This window comes from Bombina bombina, chromosome 3, assembly GCF_027579735.1.
Source record: "Bombina bombina isolate aBomBom1 chromosome 3, aBomBom1.pri, whole genome shotgun sequence".
Classification (NCBI taxonomy): Eukaryota; Metazoa; Chordata; class Amphibia; order Anura; family Bombinatoridae; genus Bombina; species Bombina bombina.
Genome location: NC_069501.1, coordinates 319,362,745 through 319,378,755, shown reverse-complemented (window position 1 = coordinate 319,378,755; position 16,011 = coordinate 319,362,745). Strand labels below are relative to the sequence as shown.

Sequence of the window (16,011 nt, the reverse complement as noted above, 5' to 3'; positions counted from 1 at the left end):
GCAATTTATTAATTTATTTAAAAAATCTTTAAATTAATATTATCTTTTATAGTTCCCACAGAGATTGCTAAACTTGCAAATGGAAGCTGGTATTGTTTGTCAATATATATAAAGCAATACAAAATATACAAAAATAAATACAACACTTGTGCTTATATCTATACAACAGTCTAAAAAAGCTTTAACCTTAAAATAAAAGTTTATAATGAGAATGTGACACTGAGTTTTATAAAATGCTTTAAATGGTTAACCTAAAACTAAGGAGAAATTGAATTTAAAAACACACATGACCATTTGAGCTCTTATTTATTTTATAAAAGTCATGTTCAGATAGCATTAAATAAAAATAAAAAAACATTCTCAATGAAAACTACTGAAACTGAATTGTGTTTACACAAAGATGTAACTGAAGGGACAGTCTAGTCAAACTTAAACTGTCATGATTCAGATAGGTCATGCAATTTACTTTTATAATCACATTTGATTGTTCTCTTGGTATTCTTTGTTGAAAGCTAAACCTAGGTATGCTCAAATGCTAATTTCTAAGCCCTTAAAGACCGCCTCTTATCTCAGTGCATTTTTACAGTTTTTCCCAGCTAGACAGTGTTAGTTCAAATGGGCCATATAGATAATATTGTACTCACTCCCGTGGAGTTACTTTTGAGTCAGTACTGATTGACTAAGATGCAAGTCTGTCAAAAGAACTGAAATAAGGGGCAGTGAGCAGATGTTTAGATACAAGGTAATCACAGAGGTAAAAAGTGTATTAATATAACTGTGTTGGTTGTGCAAAACTGGGGAATGTGCTATAAAGGGATTATCTATATTTTTAAACAATAACAATTCTGTAGTAGATTGTCCCTTTAATATATATTATGCATATACTGAGAGAGTTGCACTCTTACTTAAATGTTAACAAAGTTAACATTGCTTTTGATCAAGGAATCATCTTTTTTTATTTTTACTAAGCTTCCCTTCCTCTGTATTGCAAATAAGCACAATACCTCAGTGCTGACATTCATTTTATGGGCATGACTACTCATCTTTGCTGTACTATGTTACAACAGATCTAAATGATGGATGAAGGGCATTGTTAATGAGTACAATGCCCGAGGACGGGTAATCCAAACAAATGCATCCATATCTATCTGTTTGACAATAGCAATCTAGTCACCAATGTCGCTTATAAAATCATAACAATAAGCAGTAAGTCATCACTGTCTATTATTGTTTTTCCTATTGTCTAACAGTCACCAAGTACAGGTACCACACAGTATACTAGGGTTATTCTCTTTGGTGTATCAGACAATTAATAATACTTTATGAGAAAACTACTGCAACAGTTATTTTTTTCTTATAAAATGAAACAAGTATGTAAAAATCTTAATGATCAGTAAAAAATATCTATAAATCATTTAAAAATGTTCATAATAACTTTAATTCTGAATCTAAACTGATACAAGTAGTTCAAAATACAAGTGATAACAAGATTACAAATGTAACACAACCCATAAAACAAGTCCTATATATATATATATATATATATATATATATATATATATATATATATATATATCTGTGTGTAATGTTTTAAACTTATTTCACAATATAAAATCATAATTTAAAAAATAGTGAAGAACTCCACTATTTGACCTGCAGCTTAGCACACCTTCAGCTTTGGACTCAAGCAATTGCTGACATGAGTTTTTCAACACTCCCCAAAGAAGTCTATTGTGTAAGGGATTTAGAACCCCCATTCTATCCAACATTCAGATGTTAACATGCCTTAGACTTTTGCTTGAGCGCTAGCATATTACTTTCACCTTGCAATATACACAATAAAAAGTGATAATGATTTAACTTAAGCAATGCTAGCATACAATAGTGGTAATAAATTTTATATGATATTTTTACAAATATTTTTTATGTGATGTGTTAAAGGGCCACTGTAAGTAAATATTTTCTATGCCTGTTACTAACTAACTACCCCAAATACGCTTTTTATCAATAGCATTTCTTTAACATATCTCTACCGTATATCAGAAATCTTGTCTGCAAATTTAATTGTTTTCCAAACCCACTCCATGGGTATACTTTGCTCTGTACCAATCCGTTTACAATACCTAGGTTTCAAAATGGCGCTTTAAACACAAAGTTATTGGTTTAAGTATTTTGAACATGCAGTGCTGAAAATAGTGGGCAGGATAACGTGACATCATTGGCGAATAAAAGATATAACTTTTAGAACGTTATGAAACTTTGTTTTGGAGAAAATATAGGTCAGTAGGTTTTAATTAATGTTTATTAACTTTAATATGTTAGTTGTTTAGCTTAAAAATTATAACAGAAAGTAATCCTTTAAGGTTTTCTATCTCTTGGTAAACGGTTTGTTATATATCAGAACTTCAACATTAACTAACTTATGATTTGCAAACATAGTACACTTTTAGTAGTATTAGAAGCAATGAAAGATAAAATGTAGCGCCTGCTGAAAGAAATGTACTGTATATATTCTTTGCAAATTCTCTCCAATAAATAAAAATGATTGCTGTTTATCTGGGTGGTCTGTTTGCCATTTGTTTTTAGTTTTACCTTTTTGACAATATCGGTATAAAACAATTACAGGACGTATCCTGAAACCAAAACATTTATTCTGATTATTTTGATAACTATATTGCTATACAAATCCTTAGTTTATGGATTAAAGACACATTTATTTATTTTAGCAGAATGCTCATTATATTGAACATGTATAGTATCCGATTTCTTAAAGTGATATAATATCATATGTTAAATTACCTTTAAAGCTATGCAACGTAACTGTAAAAAGCTGACATGAAAATACTACCTGAATAGCTCTGTGTAAAAAGGGAAGATATTTTACCTCACAATTTCTTCAGTTCACCAGAGTAAATCCTCTGTGAACATCTATACTTCAACTGCTGTCCAACAGCAAGTAAAAAAAAAAAAAAAAAAAAGCCAATCAGCATCAGCAATTCTTAGGTCATGCATTGCTTTGCTGTGATCTTATGAGATTTTACTTAAATCTCATGAGATTTCATAGTAAACTTCCTTAAACTGAATAGGACAATAACATGACTGCATGCACATGTCCCTTACAAAGTCCGGGACTATCATTCTGATTGGTATATATACTTTTATACATAGAGATGTTTATATGATATCTTCTATTCAGCTTTTTACAGCTATGCTGCATCACTGTTAAATTCTTCAACATTTGGGTATCATGTCCATTAAATGTTATAGTTCATTTTATCTGTATATGAAATGTATACATGCATGGAATGAATTTGGTTGGCTTACTGTTTTTTAATCATGATACTTTAAAATAGAACATATTTTTTCATATTTTCAAACATCATACAGTACGTGCCTAATAAACTTGATGATGATGAACACAATAGCACTACCTCCTCACCACGGAGGACACACTTAGAATCATGAAATCAATCCACTCCGGATAACCCTCAGACCCATGCCTGCAACACATTTTCAACAAAGCGGACATTACCCTCGCCCACAAACTCTGCTGCACCATCAACTGCTCCATCAAAACCGACACCTTCCCAGAAGACTGGAAGCATGCAGAGCTTAAACTCCTGCTGAAGAAACCTACAGCAGATCCCAAAGACCCTAAAAACTACCGCCCCATCTTTCTACTCCCCTTTCCAGCCAAAATAATTGAGAAGTCCATTAACGCACAACTTGTTGACCACATCGAGACCAACCACATCTTGGACCCCTCCCAATCCGGGTTCAAGAGGAATCACAGCACCAAGACCACCCTCCTCACCATCACAGACGACATCTGCGTCCTGCTTGACCAAAGAGAGACCGCTGCCCTCATCCTCCTAGACATCTCAGTTGCATTTGACACTGTAGCCCACAGCACCCTCCTCAACTGTCTACATGATGCCGGTATCCGCAATAAGGCCCTGGAATGGATTACCTCCTTCCTCACTGGCAGAACCCAGAAAATCAGACTCCCGCCCTTCTCCTCCAAACCCACAGCTATCAGCTGTGGCGTACCCCAAGGCTCTTCACTCAGTCCCACCCTCTTCAACATGTCGCCGCCATCACCTGACGATACAACCTCAACATCGTCTCCTACGTTGACGACACCCAGCTAATAATCTCACTCACCTGAGACCCCGCCACCGCCAAGTAAAACGTCCACAAAGGACTGACATCAATTGCTACCTGGATGAATGACAACTGTCTCAAACTCAACACAGACATGAACGAAATCCTCCTCCTCGGACCCACCGAATTCGCATGGGATAACTCCTGGTGGCCAACAGCCCTTGGACACCCTCCAACCCAAACACACCATGCACGAAACTTAGGCGTCATACTTGACTTATCACTCAGGTATATACATTATTTTTTAAGTACCTAAAATGAAGTAACTAAAATTCTTAAAGCAATACAAAACCTAAAATGTATTTTATGATTCAGATAGAGTGTACAATTGTAATCAGTTTTTCAATTTACTTCTATTACCACTACTGCAATACTGGGAACTAACTGAACACTTTGCTTGAGCCAATGACAAGCATATATGTGCAACCAATCAGCAGTTAGCTCCCAGTAGTGCAATACATTATACAAAATAATTAAGAAAATGATATAATGTATTTGAATTGGAAAGTTGTTTTAAATTGTATTCTTTGTTTTATTCAAGAACGTTTAATTTTTACTTTACTATCCCTTTAAATGCCATTAAAATAATGGAATATTGAATCATTATATGAGAGAAAAGGAATGCATTTATCTGTGTATACATTTACTTTTCTTTTTTCTTTATAACTAACAGAATCATTTTCTACAGTGATGCTATAAACAGTATATGCTGAGTAACTATATAGGCAAACTGATTTACTTAGTTATGTTCACATTACTATGCTCATTTATTAAACTGATATGAAATGAAACAGACAAGCAACGGCTCACGTCTCTAAAGTAGCTAATTTCTGCACAAATTAATAGGAGAAAAAAATATTGAATATGATCACATCAAGTTAATCACAAAGACCAGGGATCAAATTATAACTTTGAAAGTTTGATTGATAAGAATGGGCTCTTCACATGACTCCACAGAAAACAGAAAACATAATTTTCATACAAAACTTGTTTAAGCTAAAGCTATTTATGGCAGGCAAAGCTTATTTATTCTTCCTTGGTGATTTTGCATTACAGTTATGTTGCTCATGTTATTAGTGTCATCATAGCTGAAACAAATATAGGCACAGACATATTACTGATTACTACTGTCCTGTAGAATCATCAAATTAAAAGACTACACTGGTGTGGGCTATTCATAATCACTCTCTGTCAGACAATACGGTGGCATAATGTTTTTCCTATGGAACTGTCTATTTTATAGGTAACAAATGTAAAAAGCTTTTTGAGATGTTAAGTGAAACTCCTTGAAGAAGTTAAGACTTTGAACAATTATTAGGTGCACAAACCAATATTCACTTGAAAATTAAGCTTAAAGGGACATAAAACATATATTTTTTTATTATTCAGATTTATTTACTAGAACTTTCTAGTTTACTTCTCTTCTCTATTATTCTTTTTGAAAAGCAGGTAGGTAGGCTTAAGAGGGTGAATGTGTCTGGAACCCTATATGGCAGTAGTTTTCCAAGAATGTTTTTAACTGCTGCCATCTAGTGCTCAAAAGCATTATTGCAAAACTGCTGCCATATAGTGTTACAGACATGTTTACACTATCTACCTAGGTATTATCCTCAATAAGGAAAACCATAAGAACAAAATAAATTTGATAATTGAAATAAACTAGAAACTTTATTTTTGAAAACTGTATGATCAATCTGAATAATAAAATAATTATTTTGGTTGTCATGTCCCTTTAACCAATTAATTTGTAATGACATCCACAAGATCATAAGGAAACCCAAATGCAAGGTTATTTTCCATTAGAGTGAGAGTTTTATAACTTTGTATTTACATTGGTGCATCAGCTTTGAGACAAGCAGAGAATTTCATTAATAGGGACATATGTTTCTTTATTTTTTGGGGGGGTTTTGTTTGTTTTTTCTCCTTTACTTTGCTATTAACTAGAATATTTAGCTGAATTTGAAATGCATATTGTTTGAAATGACTTTGCTTTTTTTCATTATAATTTCCCAGCATCCTTATTAAACTAGAACATAACAATGATGTACAAATGATACAACTGGTAAGAAAAAACTTTTTTTTTTCAAGCTTATGAATCAATATGCAAATTCCATTGTTTACAATAGCAAATGTACTATTTTATATATAAGTGAAAAGAGACTTGAACAATCATACATGTAATGTACTAATGAGTTGCCAAATGAAAACCATGAAACAGCTTTTCTGCTGTTATGAAACAAGAAGAAAATATTAATTTACAGGAATATTGGGTTTAGGTCAAAATCTAAAACGGTAATAAAAAAAAGCTATGCATCAATTCAATTCTAAGACTTTTTGACATTATTTTGTCAATGAAACCCCTTTAGAAAAATGTATCTAATTATTTACCTGCAAAAAACCCCATACACTCTAATGGTGATTTTCTGTTGAAAATCATTAGATACGTTTTTCGAAAGGATTGTGATCAACCCCTATAAATTTAGTTTTATAAATATGCTAAGTAAGTATATATACCATATCATTTTTTATGACCTGTCATTAACTACATTCCTAGTTAAAGGGACACTGAACCCAATTTTTTTCTTTCGTGATTTAGATAGAGCATGCAATTTTAAGCAACTTTCTAATTTACTCCTATTATCAAATTTTCTTCATTCTCTTGGTATCTTTATTTGAAAAGCAAGAATGTAAGTTTAGATGCTGGCCCATTTTTGGTGAACAACCTGGGTTGTTCTTGCGGATTGGTGGATAAATTCACCCACCAATAAACAAGCTGTCCAGGGTCTAAACCAAAAATTGGCTGGCTCTTTAGCTTAGATGCCTTCTTTTTCAAATAAAGATAGCAAGAGAATGAATAAAATTTGATAATAGGAGTAAATTAAAAAGTTGCTTAAAAGTGCATGCTCTATCTGAATCACAAAAGAAAATAAATTGGGTTCAGTGTCCCTTAAACTGCACAATAAAAGCAGTGCTTTAATTAAAATAAGATTTAGGGCCCCTTTAAGAGACCCATGCACCTGGCATTGTGGCCAGTGAGCAGCAATATGCTGTCCGCATTTAACATTGCTCAAGTGGTTGCTTGTGTAATGCCTCCTCCTGCTCGCAAAAAGCCAATTGTACACAAGCAGGGGCTGTCAATCACCCTGGTTGGACTTGTACAGGTTAGAAAGCTGCATACTAGCTATCGGCTACAGACTCACTCATGCGAGCATGCACCGAATGAAGGCACCCCGAAGCTGCATATGCAGAGTGATAAATGGAGGCCTAAAATAGATTCCTCTGTTATTTAAAATTGTTGTGGACATACCCTTTTTAATTCCTGTTACATAATAAGACCCTTTTTTACCCTTTACATAATAATATGCATAATGAGCTGGAACAACTGCTTTTTAACCTCATTGACGCCTCAAAGAAAAAAAATTACACTAAACACGTTCTTTCGGGTTGATTAACAGGCCCTGCTCTTGTGTGATTGGTCATCTGAAAGCAGGGGGCTGTGCTGCACAAGGGAATATTTGTGTAAAGTTAACTCTTGGCAATAAAGATGGGTGAACAGATTCTCTAGCTGAGAACCTTGTCCACCTGTTAATTAGTACACAGGGCCATAGTAAGAAATTTTGTCTTATTGGCTTAAATGCCAGACACAGTACAAAAACAGTAATGTTAAGCATTATGGGCAAATGTCAACTATAGCTAGGCCAACAGGAAAATAAAATAATAGATTTTGATGGCAGAAAAAAAATATAAAAGGCATATTAGGTTGGTTTTATTGATCCTTATAAAGATTATACTTGTATCCCAGATATTTCAGTGTAGGGTACGCCAGGGAGTCATCATCCTCACTTCCTCTCAGAAATATTTTTTTAATCCTCTACACAAATGCATTACTTGTTGCCTTAGGGGAAAAATGGGGAAAAGACCCAACGTCCCTGCTTATTATATTCATTGCTAGGATCTGGTGATACAAGTGAGCAGTTATGTCACATGCAATGAGGAAGTTCTAGAAGCCAAAGGCTGTTTCTTATTGGTCATGATGATGGGAAATGGATTCTTACAGACTAGCAATGTCAGCTACCACAGAATTAAGAAGGTGTATCTATTTCTCATTATCATCTATATCCCATTCTCCTCCAAAAAGGACGTAGTAGTCATCATGGGAATATCAGTCCCTATAGAAATGCAAGGGATAATATAAATAATTACAAGCAGTGCCCCAGGGCCTATATATATGTTACTTATCACTTGTGTAAATATTTTATCACTATTTGTCTCCATTTAAAGGAACACACATTTTTTGTAAATCCTTTCAGGGTATATATTATATGTACTAGTTGTATCTCTATCTTTTCCTAATGCAAGTTTTTAGTAATGATTCCCACTCATTGAAATTATGATGCAAGAAATGTCTGGCAACTGATTATCTGTTCTTTTCTAATTCTTTTCTAGTGTTCCAAATATTGTAAAGATGTGTGGACATATCTACATAGTAAATATTACAGCTGCAGCTATTTCTGTAATTCATACACAGTAATACAATAAGTTATGCAGGCCCATTTATCAAAGGGCTTGCGGACCTGATCCGACACTGCGGATCAAGTCCGCAAGACCTCGCTAAATGCGGAGAGCAATAAGCTCTCCGCATTTAACATTGCACCAGCAGCTCACAAGAGCTGCTGGTGCAACGCCGCCCCCTGCTGACTCGCGGCCAATCGGCCGCCAGCAGGGAGCTGTCAATCAACCCGATCGTATTCGATCGGGTTGATGTCCGGCGATTCCTGTCCGCCTGTTCAGAGCAGGCGGACAGGGTTATGGAGCAGCGGTCTTTAGACCGCTGCTTCATAACTTGTGTTTCTGGCGAGTCTGAAGACTCGCCAGAAACACGGCCCTTCAAGCTCCGTACGGAGCTTGATAAATGGGCCTGTTCGAGTGATTATTCGAACTTGAATATTAAAGGGAAAGGAAACCCAACATTTTAGTTCATGATTAGGATAGAACATAACATTTTAAGCAACTTTACAATTTACTTATATTATCAAATTTGTTTCATTATCTTGTTATCCTTTGCTGAACAGCACTGTACTACTAGCAGTAAGATGAACACATCTAGTTAGCCAACCACAAGAGACAAATGTGTGCAGGCACCAATCAGCAGCTAGATCCCACTTGTATAGGATATGTCCTCATTATTTTTCAATGAGGGATACCAAGAAAATGAAGCGCATTTCAAAATAAAAGTTAAATTAAAAGTGTCTTAAAATTACATGCTCTGTCTGAATCATGCAAGTTTAAAAATATATGAAACCCAATTTTTTCTTTCATGATTTAGATAGAGCATGCAATTGTAAGAAACTTTCTAACTTACATCTATTATCAATTTTTGTTCGCTCTCTTGGTATCTTTATTTGAAAAGCAGAAATGTAATCTTAGGAGCCGACCCATTTTTTATTCAGCACCTGGGTAGAACTTGTTGATTGGTGGCTAAATGTAGCCACCAATCAGCAGGCACTACCAAGGGTTCTGAACCAAAATTGGCTGGCTCCTAAGCTTACATTTTTTATTTGAAAAAGCAGGAATGTAAGCTTAGGAGCCAGCCCAATTTTGGTTCAGCACCCTAGTTAGCACTTGATGATTGGTGGCTACATTTAGTCACCAATCAGCAAGTGCTACTCAGGTACTGAACCAATAGAGGAACCAATAGGGAACATAGTTGTTTGTGAGGGATCAGGGGGTGGAAAGTGTCAGGTGGGAGGGTAATCTCTACACTAAAGCTAAAATTAACCTTACAAGTTACCTGAATAGGTCCTTCACAATAATAGATGTGTGGTGTGCAGCTGCAATTAGTGACATTCTAATTACCATAGGTCTGCTATTTCTGAACAGCTTTTTAGAAGCTTTTACAATCATTTGTGCCCTGATTGCACAAGCAAGGATCTATTGCATATTGTGCACTTTTGTTTCTTCACATAACCCATTTTCACAGTTATACTTTTCTTTCTAAAGTATATCTTAAATTATAAATCAGCCAATTTGTTTTGTGCAATGTTTTTGACAAGGCCCTATGGGTTTCGGTTTATTATATTTCATTAAAATGAATAGTGCTAATTGAGATTGCAAATGTTAATGCTGGCTTACAGCTCCCTTAGTCCCTGCTGGTATAAAAACACTAAAGCAGAAGGTTTATCTTTATTATAGAACCATTGTGCAATGCTAGATATTAAATAATTATAAATATTGAGAATACACAATAATGTCTATTTAATATAGGTAAATGTAGAAATGCTCACTATAATAAAATTAGTGTGCAAATAAAGCTGTACAAGTCTTTGTTTTAATAAATGTAATAAATAATTTTACAGATGAAAAACTGGAGCTGATGTTCCCCTTTTTTTGCTTTAAAGCAGGGATGGGGAACATTGGCCCTCCAGATGTTTCAGAACTACATTTCCCATGATGCTCAACTGGACTTCAGAGGGCCTAAGTATCATGGGTAATGTAGTTCTGAAACATCAGGAGTGCCAAGGTTCCCCATCCCTGCTTTAAAGGGACAATTTACCCAAAAACTATCTCTCATTTAATTTGTTCCCAATGATCCATTTTAGTTGCTGGAGTGTATTCAATTGTTTAGTCTCTAGTATCCCTACATATACTGAAAGTTTATTTTCCTAGGTATAGGCTATTAAGAAACTATCACCGAGATTACGAGTTTTGCGGTAACAGGGGTGCGTTGCTAACAAGCATTTTTTTTTCACCGCTCACTTAAGACAACGCTGGTATTACAGGTTTTTTTAAACCCGGCGTAATCTGCAAAAAGATGAGCGTAGAGCAAAATTTAGCTCCACATCTAACCTCAATACCAGCGTTGCTTACGGTAGCGGTGAGCTGGAAAAACGTGCTTGTGCACGATTTCCCCATAGGAATCAATGGGGCAGAATCAGCTGAAAAAAACCTAACACCTGCAAAAAAGCAGCGTTCAGCTTCTAATGCAGCCCCATTGATTCCTATGGGGAAACAAAAGTTATGTCTACACCTAACACCCTAACATGAACCCGAGTCAAAACACCCCTAATATTACACTTATTAACCCCTAATCTGCTGTCCCCGACATCGCCGACACCTGCATTATATTATTAACCCCTAATCTGCCGCTCCGGACACCGCCGCCACCTAAATTATCCCTATGAACCCCTAATCTGCTGCCCCCAACATCGCCGACACCTACTTTTTATTTATTAACCCCTACTCTGCCGCCCCCAATGTCACCACCACCTAACTACACTTATTAACCCCTAATCTGCAGCCGCCAACGTCGCCGCCACTATTATAAAGTTATTAACCCCTAAATCTAAGTCTAACCCTAACCCTAACCCCACCTAACTTAAATATAATTTAAAATAATCGAAATAAAAATACTACAATTAAATAAATAATTCCTATTTAAAACTAAATACTTACCTATAAAATAAACCCTAAGCTAGCTACAATATAACTAATAGTTACATTGTAGCTAGCTTAGGCTTTATTTTTATTTTACAGGCAAGTTTGTATTTATTGTATTTAATAACTTCCTAGTTAAAATAAAGACAAATTTACCTGTAAAATAAATCCTAACTTAAATTACAATTACACCTAACACTACACTATCATTAAATTAATTTACTAAAATTACCTACAATTAACTACAAATAAATAAACTAAAGTACAAAAAACCCCACTAAATTACAGAAAAAAATTAAATAATTACAAGAATTTTAAACTAATTACACCTAATCTAATCCCCTTAATAAAATAAAAAAGGGCTTTTTGCGGGGCATTGCCCCAAAGTAATCAGCTCTTTTACCTGTAAAAAAAAAAATACAATACTCCCCAACATTAAAACCCATCACCCACACACCCAACCCTACTCTAAAACCCACCCAATCCCCCCTTAATAAAACCTAACCCTACCCCCTTGAAGATCACCATACCATGAGACGTCATCACCCAGCCGGGCACAAGTGGTCCTCCAGAGGGGCAGAAGTCTTCATCCGATCCGGGCAGAAGAGGACCTCCAGACGTGCAGAAGTCTTCATCCAGGTGGCATCTTCTATCTTCATCCATCCGGAGCGGGTCCATCTTGAAGCCAGTCGACACGGAGCCTCCATCCAGAAAAAATGACTACGCGACGAATGACGGTTCCTTTGACTGACGTCATCCAAGATGGCGTCCCTTGAACTCCGATTGGCTGATAGGATTCTATCAGCCAATCGAAATTAAGGTAGGAAAAATCCTATTGGCTGATCCAATCAGCCAATAGGATTGAGCTTGCATTCTATTGGCTGATTGCATCAGCCAATATGATTTTTCCTACCTTAATTCCGATTGGCTGATAGAATCCTATCAGCCAATCGGAATTCAAGGGACGCCATCTTGGATGACGTCATTTAAAGGAACCGCCATTCGTTGTGTAGTCATCGGTCTGGATGGATGCTCCGCGTTGACTGGCTTCAAGATGGACCTGCTCCACTCTGGATGGATGAAGATAGAAGATACCGCCTGGATGAAGACTTCTGCACGTCTGGAGGACCTCTTCTGCTCGGATCGGATGAAGACTTCTGCCCCTCTGGAGGACCACTTGTGCCCGGCTGGGTGAAGACGCCTCACGGTAGGGTGATCTTCAAGGGGGAAGTGTTAGGTTTTATTAAGGGGGGATTGGGTGGGTTTTAGAGTAGGGTTGGGTGTGTGGGTGGTGGGTTTTAATGTTGGGGGGGTATTGTATTTTTTTTTACAGGTAAAAGAGCTAATTACTTTGGGGCAATGCCCCGCAAAAGGCCCTTTTAAGGGCTATTTGTAATTTAGTATACGGTAGGGATTTTTATTATTTTGGGGGGCTTTTTTATTTTATTAGGGGGATTAGATTAGGTGTAAATTAGGTGTAAATCTCAAATTTTATATGCTGCAGCTGGTATAACAAACAAGTCATGGGGAACATGTTCAGGGAAAAACAATTTTACAGTAAACCAGGGGTGTCCAAACTTTGCTCTCCAGAGGTTTTGGAACTACATTTCCGATGATGCTCAGCCAGCATTTTATCTAGCTGAGCATCATGGGAAATGAAGTTCCAAAACCTCTGGAGAGCAAAGTTTGGACATCCCTGCAGTAAACTGTCCCAGTAAGTAACATACTGTTGAAATATTTAAGAGCAACCTGAAGTAGGATATTTATATATGCCTATCTATTGAAATAATGTGTACACTTGCATTTATTAAGATTTCAGAGGAGCAGTTGGTAATTGTAATGTATGTATTACCCTCTCAATTCCCTGACCCTTTACAAACAGCTCTCAACACCCCCATCCACACTCCTAATGGTCTCCGCCATCTTAGGTACTTTCAACTCTCTGCCAATACCCAGTTTATAAGTATTTTTTATTATAGTATATATTTATTATTGTTATTTTACTTTAGTGTGGGGGTGTCTCCCAACCTACCCCTCCCTACAATCAATATATAAGGATCCCCAACTCCACTATTTCAGCCCTTTTCCGTAGTGCTGCGCCCCATCCCTCCGTCTCCGTTCCAATGTTTTTTTTCTGTAGCATAAGGACCCTTCCAATTCCAAGATTTCTTATATAATCTCACAAGCCCAAAAAGCTTTAGAGAATCAGGCCCTAATATCCAAGGCCATCAACACAGCCACTCACATACATGATCCCCAGCCATACCCCTAACCACCCAACTGTACTCATGGACCACCAGTGGCCCACCCCACCTATGCTGAGTTTGCTCATGGACCTGCCCATTGTACCTTTGTGTTGTTTTGTGCTATAACTGTCTCTGGTAAGAGGTAAAAAATAGTGTTGCTCTGTGCCAGTGCAGTAATAGGTTAATTGTAGTGCAGAGTTGGCATGAATAAGTTCTGTTAGGGTTAAGTATAGTGGAGGGTCTCAATTAAGATATAAGATTTAAAGAGACCCACAATATAACTGTTTCTGCATAATATAAATAATACACTGATACCTATACACAGTGATGTTTCTATTAAGGTGCTAGGGTTAGTATGCACTTTAATTCATTTATGTAGCACTTCCAAACCTCAAAACTGAACTTAATTTGCAAGTCAGTGCCTTTTTTTTACATGTTTAATTTCCTATGCAGGGCAAGGCAAAAGATGGAGGATAAGAGAGTTAAAAAGAAACAGGTAGATATAGTTAGGTGAATATTAAGATGAATCTACCCACTAGTGCACTATTTAAGTTTGTGTAAACCAAAAAGGCTATGCACTCCTTGAAGTACAGCGTAAAGAACACTAAACCCAAATTCTTTCTTTCATGATTCAGATAGAGCATGCAATTTTAAGCAACTTTCTAATTTACTCCTATTATCAATTTTTATTTGCTCTCTTGCTATCTTTATTTAAAAGCAGGAATGTGATGCATAGGAGCCGGCCCATTTTTGGTTGAGAACCTGGGTTATGCTTGCTTATTGGTGGGTTAATCTAAGTCTCCAATAAGCAAGCGCTATCCATAGTGCTTAACCTAAAATGGGCTGGCTGCTAAGATTTACATTCCTGCTTTTAAAATAAAGATAGCAAGAGAACGAAGAAAAAATGATAATAGGAGTAAATTAGAAAGTTGCTTAAAATGTCATGCTCTATCTGAATCAGTGTCCCTTTAAGTAGCATCAACCAGGGTGCTAATCAAGCACTCTCTGGATTTTGCAAGTAAAACTTACCTTTTATTTGTAAAAAATTTTAAAAAGAAGAATCCATGATATTTCGATGCCTGACTGCCATCTTTATCAAATGGTATTAGTTCTTATGTTGGAGGTATCAAAACATGATAACCCAAAAAAAGTAATATATATGAGAGTGCCGGGGGAAAAAATTCATACATTGAGGTTTATTTAATTGATCTCCAGAACACCCCTGGATGATTCTAGATTTGGAGTGCAACTGTCAGCAAGTATATATATATATATACATATACTCCCCCATGGGTCTGTTACATGATGATCACAAAGTAATAACACTTAAAAAGTTAAGCTTGTCTTGAGTGCCTTAAATCAGTGATTTGCAACCTTTTTTTTTGCCGTGGCACACTTTTTTACATGTAAAAATCCTGTGGCACACCACCATCCCAAAATTTTACAAAATCACACATTGTAGCCTAATACAGGATATATATACAGTGTAAATAACAGCCTGAATCCTAATAAAATCCCACTGTGTATATCACTACCTAAATAATTCTCCCAAATGGGCTTTAATAAACTTTAATTGAAATTATTGCATTTAATTACATTGCAGTTATACCATATGTCATATTCCTTTTGGGTTTGGCAGAGGATGTATTTCTCTATTTTAATACACTGTAGGACTAATGCATTTAATTTCATGATTTTTATTAGTTTATCTAATTTAGGATTTGGTTATTCATTTTAAATAGTTACTCCCTTTAAGATATATTCCAATTAGAACTTTGCTAAAGTTTAAATCTTAAAATATTAGAATATTACTATCACTAGATTAGATAGCATGTTTCCAGGAAAGAAAGGTTTATTTAATTCTCCTCTGTCAGTTTTTTTTTTTTTTTTTTAAAAGGGGCATGAAATTCAAAATGAAACATTCATGGTTTAGCTAGATCATGCAAATTTAAGAGACTTTTCAATTTACTTCTTTTATCAATTACTTGTTTCTCTTAGTATTGTTTGTTGAAAAGAATACCTAGGTAGGCTCAGGAGTAGCAATGCACTGCTGTGAGTTAAGTGCTTATTGGTAGCTATACACATTTGTTTCTTGTCATTGGATTATGTCCAGGTTGCTGCTCTGGAGCTTACTTTAAAGGGACAGACTACTCCAGAATTTGTATTG

At 35.8% G+C, this 16,011-nt stretch overlaps 1 protein-coding gene across 1 annotated transcript in view; it reads right to left on the bottom strand.

The window, feature by feature from the left end:
* The window catches only part of IL1RAPL1 (interleukin 1 receptor accessory protein like 1), a 1,236,367-nt gene that overhangs the window by 42,410 nt on the left and 1,177,946 nt on the right, over positions 1–16,011 (bottom strand). The gene's annotated exons all lie outside the window — the stretch shown is intronic.